The following is a 12,441-nucleotide window of genomic DNA, read 5'->3' on the forward strand; positions in this document are numbered from 1 at the left end:
CTGGTCAGCCATGCTCCTACACAGATTTGCTGCTCTCGCCCAGGCATCTTCATTCCCAGGTGTCTTTCTCTTGGGTCTTCAGGTCAAGGTCTTCAGTTCAGTCCTTACTGGGGGAAGAGGAACCATGAAGACACTTTTTCAACTTTGGATCAGTGCTCAGTGCTTTTTCACTCCTAGCCTCCATCTCCCTTGTCCCAGCTTTCAGGTCCATAAAACTGCAGGGGCCTTTTTTGGGGGACTCCCTCAACAGTAAGAGGACTCCCACATCTGTATCAACCTACCTGGTTTTCAGCCAGTGTGCCATCCCATGAGGAAAATGAAACAGGGGAGTTGAAGTTTTCCCTGGTTTTTACCTCTTGCTTATACTAGTGTAATAAGTGACTAAAGACTTGATTGTTCCTTTCATTATTGGCTTCTTGATTTAATCCACTATTCCAACACCTGGCAGTTCAGCTCTCTCCAGCTCAGCTGAGTTTCTGACACCTATTAACTGAATGGCTGAATTCCTTGTTCAAATCTCTCTCTTTTTAATATAGCTTTCACTGACCAAGGCATTTAAAATAATTATTCCCTCCCCAAATTTCCTGTATTTCTCCCTTGCTTTGTTTTTCTCCATGGTATTTATCCTCGTCTAACGTACTATATATTTTATGCATTTATTTTTTTATTGTCAATTTCCTCCTACTTAGTATAAGATTTCTGAAGCCAGTTTTATTTTTCGCACCCTGTGTATCTTCAGTTTCTAGAACGGTACATGGCATATAGCAAGTGCTCAACAACAACAAAACAACAAATTGTTGAATAAACTGTCTGGAAGGGACAGAGAGAAAAGCAGTATGCAAAGGTAAAACTCTTGCTTCATTCTCTGCCTATCAATGGTTGGAAAAACCTGACTGTGGTTACCCTTTCTTCACCCCTAAGCCCACTTAGGGGCTATTAGCCATACTTGGAATATAAGATAAGTGAGTCCCTAAGGCCTTTCACCTACTGTCTCAGGAGGCCCACTAGGATTTGAATTTACTAAAAAATATATGGGGATTTACTAAGACGATCTCAGAGTTTGTACCAGTTAGAAGTGACTATATGAGGTGCTGTTTAGTGTTGCAGTATCTTAAACTGATGAGTTGAGGTGAACTCAGAACATCAAGTTTGCTTTAAGGCAATTGTCCTATTGTAAAAGCATAATGCTACATCTTGAGAAAGGGGTATATTGATATAATTTTGTATTGGTAACCTAATTTGGCAACAAAATTTTTCAAATGATAATTACTTTAAAAACAGACATTTCCAATAGGTGTATAACTTTTAAATCCCTAATATACTTATGAGTTATATTAAAAATAGCTATTGAATGACACCAAAATTTAAGATAAATTCAATCATAAATCATTATCTCTTTAAGTATGTATGTTCACATTTCTCTGTAAAGTATGGTAATTTCATTTAATTTTTTCCAAGCTATATAGTTTTTTGTTCAAGAATTTTCAGCAACTTCCAAATCATACTTTTGAACAAAATGGTAATAGTCACTCTAGTTGGAGGAAACATATCCCCCCCCTTTGGATACCTTTGGAGTTTGAAGACTTTTCAATCTATTTCAAGTTATAAGGCCATTTGTGTTCTCTCTAGGTTAGAAACAATACACTTCTATTTCTGTGGTAGGAACTATCTACATTATTTATACTCAAAATTAGTTTAGTCAACCATTTATTAAAAAGTATTTATTGAGTATTAATTATCTTCTGGGTGATTTCATAGGCACCAATACAAAATTCAAAGCCCAAAGGGAGAGACAGATGAAATAACTAATTTAATTTCAGGTGTTGTGATTTTAAAACATGTAATAATAGATAATAGGAACATATGGTGTTATAAAGAAAGTGAAACAGTGTGTGGGTTCCTAGAGTTAACATAACATTGACAGGAAGATAAATATTTAATATCTAAATATGAATTTATATATATGTAGACAGAGACAGAGAAACAGAGAAAGAATAAGACATAATAGATGGATTATCAGCAAGAGCTTTGTATATATGTGATATTGCCACAGGCCCATGTGCAAAACAGAAGTAAATCATATGAGGGTGCCTGGGTGGCTCAGTTGGTTAGGCGACTGCCTTCGGCTCAGGTCATGATCCTGGAGTCCCTGGATCGAGTCCTGCATCGGGCTCCCTGCTCAGCAGGGAGTCTGCTTCTCCCTCTGACCCTCTCCCCTCTCGTGCTCTCTGTCTCTCATTCTCTCTCTCAAATAAATAAAATCTTTAAAAAAAAAAAGTATAGGGCACCTGGGTGGCTCAGTTGGTTAAGCGACTGCCTCCGGCTCAGGTCATGATCCTGGAGTCCCAGAATCGAGTCCTGCATCGGGCTCCCTGCTCAGCGGGAGTCTGCTTCTCCCTCTGACCCTCCCCCCTCTCATGTGCTCTCTCTCTCTCATTCTCTCTCTCTCAAATAAATAAATAAAATCTTTAAAAAAAAAAAGAAGTAAATCATATGAAAGAATGAGACATGACAAGATTTTACTTGGATGAAAGAATTCCATACAGGAAAGAAATTAAAAAAAAAAAAAAACAATAAAAAGGAAGAAAATGTAAAAGCCCAAGATGAGAGGGAAGAGCAAAATATATTTAGGAAAAATTAATTCACCATGACTGAAAATTGGTGAACAAGAAAAGGAATAGTAGGAGTTGAAGTATTTCTTATCTGTACAGAGATAAAGTGGGAGAAAAGGTTAAAGAGACAGCAAGGGCAAATCATATAGAAGCTCATAATTTTGGAGAAGAATTTGAAATTTATTTATTCATTCTTTCATTCATTCATTTACTTATCTATCCATTCATTCATTATTTATTCTAAATGTAATAGGAAACAATTGAAAAATTTTAAGGAAGAGAGTGATACAATTGTACTTATTCTGGTTGCTATATGGAGATAGAATTTAGCAGGCTGAAAATGGAAGAAGGAAGACCAATTAATATTCCTATATTCCAGAAAAGAAATGATGGGACTTATAAAAGGGTATATGTAGTAGAGATAATGAGAAATGGTTAGAGTCAGGATATATATTACTACCACAGTTGATAGGAATTACTGATACATTTTTGGTGAGGTCTAAGGATAAAAAAGGAAAATAGAATGATCTCTAAGTTTTTGCTCTATAGAAGATTCATAAGTTCTGCTTTAGTCCTGTTAAGCTTGAGATAGATATAACACATCCATCTCCTGGTGAAGGAGCGTAAGGGGCTGAATATGCAAATGTGGATCTCAAGGAAAGAGTTGGAATTGGATAAAGAACTTTATGAGTTATCAGTCTTTCGGGTGACATTTAGGAAGTGATAACTGGGTGAAATCACTGGGCAGAGACTGTAGAATGTATTCCACAGGACTAACCCCCAGGGTCATTCAGATAGAGGGAAGGAAAGAGGTGGAAAATCCAGTGAAGGAGGCTAAAAGAACACAACAACATAAAAGGAAATCTAGAAGTGTGATATCCTCAAGGCCAAGTGAAGACAGTACTTCAAGGAAGGAGTAGTCATGTGTGCCAAATGTAATTGAGTAATAAGATAAGGCAGAGTTGAATGTTTGTTTTAAAACTAGTATGTATATAAGCCATGATTTAATCAGTTTGGGAAGGAAACCACCTACATTTCTGTATGTATCATTTGCTAATGATTTAGAATAAAAATATGTTTTCTGGCAATATAAAACCAGTTTTTGCCCCACTGTGAACTAATTTCCATCAGTCATCATCTCTCATAGATCCATATTCTGAAGAAAATTGTGATTTCGTATAAAATAAATAATAAGAAAATACCCCCCAAAATTAAATCATCTATACTGTCATCTGTTTCTCAAATGTGTTAGAAAGCCAGGGATTCCCAAATCTAGAGAAAGTTGACTATTTAGATAAACAAAGAACAACAATAAGACAATTACACAAAAGACTGTCATCTCTGCAAAGAAATATGGAGAGGAAAGCAAGGCAGGCAAACTAATAAATTAGTTTTGCATACAAAGGAAATTTTTATATCTACAAGAGCTTATTGTTTCAGTCCAAGGTAAAGCTCAGGCTACCATTTAGCATGAGGTTCGGTTGTTATTATATCGAGAGTGGTGATGTATGGTGCAATCTTGAGATGGAAATGTTAAAATACATAGTAGAAGCAAATGACTGTGACTAAGTAACAACAGAAAAATAACTGGACATTTTAGAGTTATGACCTTTTATTTTTTATTTATTTATTTTTTTTAAGATTTTATTTATTTGACAGACAGATAGAGAGAACAAGTAGGCAGAGAGGCAGGCAGAGGGAGAGGGAGAAGCAGGCTCCCTGCTGAGCGGGGAGCCCGATGCGGGACTCAATCCCGGGGCCCTGCGATCACGACCTAAGCCGAAAGCAGCCAATCAACCGACTGAGCCACCCAGGCACCCTTGACCTTTTATTTTTCTTCAATGCACTATAACGAAGTCACAAGCTAAATCTTTGGTCTGGATCTAGATGAGCCCTTTGGATATCTTCACATTCCTTATACTTACAGCAGACACCCTCTCAACAGAATGCTCCTCCCACTTTCAGGAGACTGCGGTAGGAAAGTATTCAGCTTTATACTCCTGTTTTCTGCAGTTACAAATTATTGCAGAATGAGTCTAGAAAATGTCATACCACGCATTCCACCCCGGGGTCTCGCTCTGCACTCTATGAGAGTTTGTACCATCAACTCTCAGAACTACGTACTTCACCAAGCCAAGATTTCCTAATGTTGAAATTTACAGATGATCCACGTGTGGCTCCCCTTGCCAGTAAGTTATATACTAGAACAACTAAGGAATATCTCAAAATGTGAGTTTGTTTTGTCATTTGCTCCTTGAATTTGACCTTTACATTACGTGAATACATTCTTTATGCATTTCATTTTTCCATTTTCAAAAGACCATCCTGTGAAGTAATCAATTCAGTAATTATTTTCTTATGGCAATAAAGCTGAATAAACATGCAGTGTATTTGCTAACTGTAAGCAGGATGTTCTTTGCTTTCTTTTCTTTTCTTTTTTTTTATCATGTATCTATCTTTGAGAAGAAATATTTCCAATTTAGGGTAGGGGAGTGACTTAGGTTAATTTCATGCAGACCATTTTCTCCTCTTTTTCCCATGTATCAATCCTAAATTAATACACTGGGCGCTCTGCAGCCAGCGTGGTTGCACATTGATCTTGGCCAGCTTGTTTACAGTGTTTTGGCAAGTTGCTGATGTACTTCTCCCTGGGGATAGAGCAGGGGTTAATTGCTGTTAAACTCTCAGTGCCAAGTAATGGTTCAGCCTCTCTGCTACATTAAAGATGACACTAATAAGGAAAGAGTGCAGTGGATTGCTCTATGTTGAAAATTGGACTTGTGGTGACAGAAACTTGGAGCAGAGCTGATGTAATAGGAAGACCATAATGTAATTATAACTGCTGAACATGTGTCATACCAAGTTAAATGATACATTAATGAATCAAAACAGGTGATGAAGTGTTGCTCTTTCAGCAGATAGAGGTGCTTTCAAGGTTAGATTGCCATTAATTTAATAATCTGTAATATGGATATTCTTCAAATCACAAATGAAATCAACCTTAATGCTTTCATACAGCATTGCTTCTTGAGTTTCAAATAGATAAGATAAAAGAAACAAAGCAAAAGTGAGCAGAGTTCAATGCAACTCATTCTGTGTTTAATTTTATAAGAAAGGTTTTACAGTATAAGGTGAGTGGTTGCCCAAGGCCTTCTCCTTGTCCTGGTAGAATTGATCATTCTAATCCACAGCTAGCTAGCCAGTAACTCATGAGGGAGCATAGACCTTTAGGAGCCAACAGCTACTTCTTTTCAAACAGACCATTATGTGTTATCTATGCATAATATTTTAATGTGGCTTATCTTAAATTCACAATAGGTAGAATATAATAATATCCCTTAAACCTTCCAAGCTATTTTGGTGTAATTTATTTCTTTATTTTTCCATGGGATTTGTAAAGCATTCATTTGCACTTTCCTTATGATTTTTTTTAAATTAATTTAAAACTTTATAAGCACTAATAGATTATTTATTATCCATGATTTTAAAATTTTCTATCTTAATTCTTTTTTCAATAATACCACTATCATTATTCCTAATTTGTTTAGAGCTGTTAGGAGACTAATAACACAAAATTTTTATTTGCACTTGACATTCAGGGTCTCAAACATGGGTATATTTTGAAAAAATAATTTCATCTTCCTTTTTAAAGATTCTGGAAATTTGTTATATTATTCTATCAGATCCTGTTTTATATATGAAGAAATTTATCAACTATCTTAGAGGTTGGACCTACTTTATGTTGACTTCCACTTGAATGCACAATTTCATTTTAATTTTACCATATATTATCTTCCTTAAGTGACAGTTATTGTTTGATGGCATTTTACTAATGATTAAAATCAACTACAGAGATATGTGGTTGATTCTTTTCCACAAAGCACTGTTGTGAGAAGCTAGAAGATAAATGGATGAATTTAAAAATAAGATAATAATGTCATATCTGTCTTTTGAAATTTGTTCTTACACTAGGGTGCCAATGTTAATTTAATATTTGTGTATATTCTCCAGAGAATTAAGCAAATTTAAATACTGAATAATAGCAGAATATGCCAACCCCAAATATGCCACTTTGTCATATTGATTGTTTTGACCTGTAGGAACTTGAAAAACAATAAACAGAGAAGCTTCCTCTGAATGCCACTCGTCTGTCTGTAAATAGATCCTCCAAAAGTAATTCAGCTGTCATAAATTCCCTCCCCCAGTTTTATCATCCAGGGAAGACTGACTGTTTTCACAGGAGAAGAGATGAGAGGTGGACACCACTTTCAGACCAACTTTGTCACTATCATACCTCCCATCTATTCTAAGGGCCTATTCATCTTTCCTAAAAATTAATTACTCTCCCAAAAGGTCTCCCACCCCTTTCCCTATTAAGGTGGCATTTAAACCTGAATTCTAAGCCACCTCAGAGAGTTACTCATTTTTTTCCCCTGGATATCTGTCATATATACAAGAGGTACACATGTTAGTAGACTTCTGTTTGTTTTTCTCTTGTTAATCTGTCTTTTACTATAGGGGTCTCAGCTAAGAACTCAGAAGGGTAAAGGAAAAATTTATCTTCCCCTACAGTATCATCAGTTTTATTATATTTGCTGATATTAACAATAAATGCTATTATTTGTAACAAAGTCCATTACTAAGATAAATGTGGTTTTTATTTTTGTTTGCTTTTTTGATCACTTTAATCATTTAAATACAAAACTAGTTAGCCTTTAATGGTCATAGGAATATAGAACTCTAAAAGCAAACAAAAACAAAAACCTGATTTCTTTCATGTAGGCATTACATATTGTCTGCTCAACCCTCTCTTACTCAGGGCAGAGAGGACCTTTCCCTAAGACAGGGAAATATAAGAATAGGAAGGGACCAATTGGGGAGAGAGAATAGAGATGACACTGGGCATCCAAAATGAACTTGTTATATATCTAGAACTCAGAAGTAAAGTTTGTCTAATGTCATCAGAAAGAGTTTGGAGTGATTCAAGTACCCATGAGTATGAGAGAATAAGATCAAAGCCTGGGGACACCACCTTCAACAGATAGATACCTGGAAAAGTCTCACTACAAGGGAAGGAGAGTTGCTTTTTAGGAATCAGAGAAAAGTCAATAATGTCAAATGATAAAGAAAGGAAGTAATATATTGGCTACAAATTACCACTGACTTTAACAACAACAAATTTATTAGTGTCTGACAAGAGAGAAATAGTGGCAAAAGCTACTTTTGAGAAGTAGTGAGAAGAATTTCACTTGTTAGAGAAAAATACAGAGTTGAGAGGACATTATAACATTAAAGAAGAAGGAAACTTGACATTGTTTATGCATAGACCAGAAAGAACATTAACAGTTTAAGAGGAAGGGACAGAGATATAGGGCAAGAGTAAGACATAATTAATAGAGGCAAGTGATGGTGGTGAATAGTGATCATAATCACAAGAAAATGACACAAAGATTGACTTTTATACCCGAGAAAGCTAATTTATCCATGAAAATTAGAAGGAATAGTGGATGTAGGTGGTGTAGAGTGAGATTTTCTACCGGCTGACCTTTATTCTTTACTTATTTGTTTGGTTTTCTGTGAAGTAAGAGATGAGCACTGCTTTGTGAGATGTTGAAAGATATGGAACAAGGGACTGAGGAAACTGGTAGAATAGTTGAAATAGCTGCTGGGGTTATGTGAGAAGTGCTGAACCGGGGACTTAGAGAAAGTTTACAACAGCATCCAGGGAGTGACTGTATTTTCATTTTGGAGGACAGGTAAACGCTCTTTCAGAACCAGCATGCCACATAGCTCAAAGAAAGTCAATGCAAATTTGATTGGTTTCACCTTTTTCATTTTTTTAAACTCAATTTCACATTTTTTTTTCCTATTCATCTAGTATTTGGTCTGGAAAAAATGATTCCTTGCTACTCATGCATTTCAAGAACAATGGATGAAGCTACACATGAAGATCAGAGGAGCTAAAACAAATCAAGTGAGAGTATTCTTATACTGTTTAAGATCTAGCTGAAGCCAACATGCAGGTTTATATAAGTGGGGCCTTAACTTATAAAGATCTCTCCAAAATAAATTGGTAGGTGCAATAATTCACTGAAAATTTTTCCTGAGTTATTGTATGCTACTGCTGACGACAAAGAAAAACAAAAAAAAACCCCAAAAAACCTCAAGTCAGCAACTTGTGGTTAATGTCCCCTTGCTTTATGTTCCTCTAACTATTTAATTTTTTTTTTTCTGGATGGCACTCAGAGTGATATTAAGCTTTTACGATTTTTTCCAGATAATTCATGTCTTCTGTTTATCAAACAATTTGTTGTTTCATATTATTGTTTAAATGGGAATAATTTAAAAGATGCTTGAGAAAGGGCGTGTGTGTATTATTAATGAGGACAGCAACACAATCTAAACTGGTTGGTTATGATCACTTTTTATTTATATAACACCTTTCCTCAGGTGTTTTGATTACTATCTCTACTAAGGTCCTAGCTATAAGTCTTTGTTCTTTACCTTGCATTATATAATCCGTCTTTGTTTTTTGATGATTCTTGTGATGAGAAACATTATATAGAATATGTTATTAGCCAAGAGAATTTTTAAAAACTGGTTGGAACTCTATACTAAAAATTTACAATGACTTTCTTTGATGAGCACTGACATAATGATAGAGATTCTGCTAATAAAGTATTTCATAATTAAGGAAGTTATAATTTGCTAACAGGGCTCACAACAGCTGCCTGTGGAATAAGACAATATGCTTTTCCTCTCCCTACTGGGCCTAATTCCCCAGTAACCTTATTGAAAATGTGCATGGGCTACAAAACTAAAGATTAACTGTCCAGGGACCTGCTTCCTGGAGCTTATTTGAAGATTAAATCAAATGGCAGGCAATATATATTTGGTAATACGGCTTTGTTGCAGTCTTTTCCCATGTAGTGGTAAGTGTAATGGAAGGAGATGACACTTTATAGCTGTTAAAAAAAAAAAAAAACTAAAAGATTTTTCTAAATGTGAAATAGTTTTGTTCTCATGCTGAAATCGAAATGAATAATTTATTTCTTCATAACCAAAAGCATCTTCTGCTTTTTGAACACATAATAAAGGATCTCTAATTACAAATTATACATAATTACAATTGTTCAGCCTTTTAAAAGGTGATTATTATCCATTATCTATTTATTTCATAACAAATGCCACTAAAGGTGTGAAAGATGAGTTTAAAATGCCAACTGAGACATTGCAACATTTTAATTAATGGAAGGCAGTTCAAATATATATTTAAAAACATAGCTTTTAGACTACGCATTAGTAAATGGATTTCTACTTAACAAATCAGAGAAAGATGGATGAAGATGTTCTGCTTTTAAAAATACTATATTTAGCATGCCTATGCAGAGACACTGAAGTATGATTTGTCCTCATGGCAGACATCTGAAGAACAAGTGACATTCTTACAAAAATCCATATTGGTGATGTATTTAATTACAGAGCTGATTGAAATTGACAGCTTTAGTGACCTGCGTTTGCACTTGTGGTGATTGATGTATGCTTCAACTCTGGTTACTTTTAAACCAATTCACATATTGCTCAATAGTATAATATCATCCTGTCAAATTGCAAACTCCAATTTTACAAGTGTGGGGACTGGAAAAAGTACATGTTTAATTAAAGTGAGATAGAGATGAACTGTTTAAAAACACCTATACAACTGTTAAGCTGAGACCACTGGTTATTTGAAAGCAGACTGAAAGAAAATTCAATACACTTACTCAGGCATTTATGTTCCTAGAGTCATCTTTACTCTTACAAAATATATTCCTGGCTGCCGTTGATGATTAAGAAAGCGGTCTCAGAAACTTAGCCTGCTGTCTCTAAAGCTCTGCTCTCTTAAATATGATGTCAGCCTTTAGAAATAAGTAAAAATAAGTGAACGAATGAATGAATGAGTTTTAGAGCAAGGAGGGACCTTAATGATCTTGTAACCCAAATCCTGTCTCTTTTTCCTGCTTGTGTTTCTTTGTTACTCAGGCTAGATAGCTGCTACCCAGAGAAGTAATTTGTTTGCAGAAAAGCACAATGTTGCTTTCAGCGTGTAAAACTGAGGGTAAAATGCACATTTTTCATTCCTAGTTCAATGTGCTTTTATACTACACAGATTTCCCCCCCTCCAGACATCTTTTACTCCTTGATCACTTTTTGGGTGTGGACATATTAAAATTATAGCCTTTATCACCAAATGATCTACCTTCAGTTACATATATATATGTGTGTATATATATATATATATATATATATATATATATATATATTTGTTTAATTATATATATAAAATTAAAATAGACTTCTTGACTGTCCGAGTGATAAGGAACTGATCTCTCCTTGATCTCTCAAGGTGGTTGTTGGATGTTGCATGTTCACTTGTTAAGAATAAACATCTATAAATTTTGGATGGTTTATACATACATGTTCCTAAAAAAAGATAGCTGAGTAGAATGATCTTCCAGTCTGTTTCCCAGATATAGACATTTATGTCAGAATTAAATTTATCATTTCAGTGATACATAGTAGTTTTTGACACCATAAGGTCCACTGCCAATTTTTAAAATAAATTAATAAAATGGCTTAAATCATCATCCCAACTACTCAGGGAAATCCAGTTCCATCCCCAGTATTTGTCAGTTTCCTTAAGATATAATGAATTAGAGGGACACCTGGGTTGGCACAGATGGTTAAGCCTCTGACTCTTGGTTTCAGCTCAGGTCATGATCTCATGGTTATGGGATTGAACCCCACATCAGGCTCTGTGCTCAGCATGGAGTCTGTTTGAGATTCTCTCTCCCTCTCCCTCTGCCCCTCAAGCTCATGTGTGCTCTCTCTCTCTCTCTCTAAAAATAAATAAATAAATCTTTTTAAAAAAAGATATGATGAATTAGAGAGGGGCAAGTATAAATACCTCCCTGTCCCTACCTCTCAGAATTTCTGCTTCCTATTTAATTCTTCACATAGCAACTCATCTTCAACAACAGTGTTCCAGTTCATTCCATTTATTGACCTACTTTCTTTTTCATTCTCTAAAATATTATGGAATTATATTACTGCATTACATGGAAAATGGCAGGAGATAACTAAAAATTAAATATTAGGCATTGTGTATATTTTAACCACCCTTATACCAGATTTGACTATGTTCCTACTCAGACTGTATTTGTCACCTTATTTTGAGGGTCCACACCCTAAGAACTCTTTTCATTTTCCCCTCTTTGTTGACTCTCCTATTTTTTTTATATTGGAATGCCATAAAAACTCAAGAATTCAAGATACAATTTATGCAAAGCAAAAAAACTTTCTTTTTTCCTTCCAATTTTTCCCATTAATTGTCTGATTAATTATCAAAAAGTAATTCAAAAACAAATCATGTTAAAATGATAAACTGGACAAAAATATCTATTCCCATCTTTTCCTCAAATTTCCCCCACTTCTCTCAGAAAATATTTAAGTAATGTATATATAAATCCAAAAGGACAGAAAAAATAGGTAAATGTGTCAGAAGTTGATAGATACCAGCAATTTTTTAGAAGATTAAAAAAAATTCGAAACAATTGAATCAAAGAACGTAAAAGTGATAGACACCAGCAGGAGCCATGCAGATTTAATTCATGGGTCTCTAAAAGAGTTTAAGAATTAAAGGCACCAGGGGGTGGAGCAAGATGGCGGAGGAGTAGGAGACCTGGATTTCGTCTCCTCTCAGGAATTCAGCTGGATAGGGATCAAACCATTCTGAACACCTACAAACCCAACAGGAGATCGAAGAAAGGAATAGCAACAACTCTCTGAA

The sequence above is a fragment of the Leptonychotes weddellii genome, chromosome 5 (assembly GCF_054177405.1).
Source record: "Leptonychotes weddellii isolate Sample4059 chromosome 5, ASM5417740v2, whole genome shotgun sequence".
Lineage (NCBI taxonomy): Eukaryota > Metazoa > Chordata > Mammalia > Carnivora > Phocidae > Leptonychotes > Leptonychotes weddellii.